Source organism: Plasmopara halstedii, assembly GCF_900000015.1.
Source record: "Plasmopara halstedii genome assembly, contig: Scaffold_816, whole genome shotgun sequence".
Lineage (NCBI taxonomy): Eukaryota > Oomycota > Peronosporomycetes > Peronosporales > Peronosporaceae > Plasmopara > Plasmopara halstedii.
Window position 1 is genome coordinate 577,045 of NW_020187732.1, and position 344 is coordinate 577,388.

Sequence of the window (344 nt, forward strand, 5' to 3'; positions counted from 1 at the left end):
TATCGGACGACGTCGTGACCAGGGTCAAACTCAATATCTGGTAAAGTAGCGAGGATATCCCGACTCAGAAAACTTGTGGGAGTTTGAGGCGCCACTTCGGCAAGATTGCCCAATCGCCGTGGACGCTTTTGATCGGAAAGATCAGGAAGTCCCGCGTCATCAGACGCCCCGTGCTTCCCGGCAATAGCGAGGGAAGTAGAAGATCTATGAGCTGAGCTCAAGCAGTGGTCCTGAGCTCTTGCGGTCGAAGACACAGAGCTCGCGGGAGCATTAGGGGCTGTGAACCCATACGTCGCAGGGCGACAATCCGAAGGAAGTCGACAGCGTGCCTTGAGTTTGGCAAA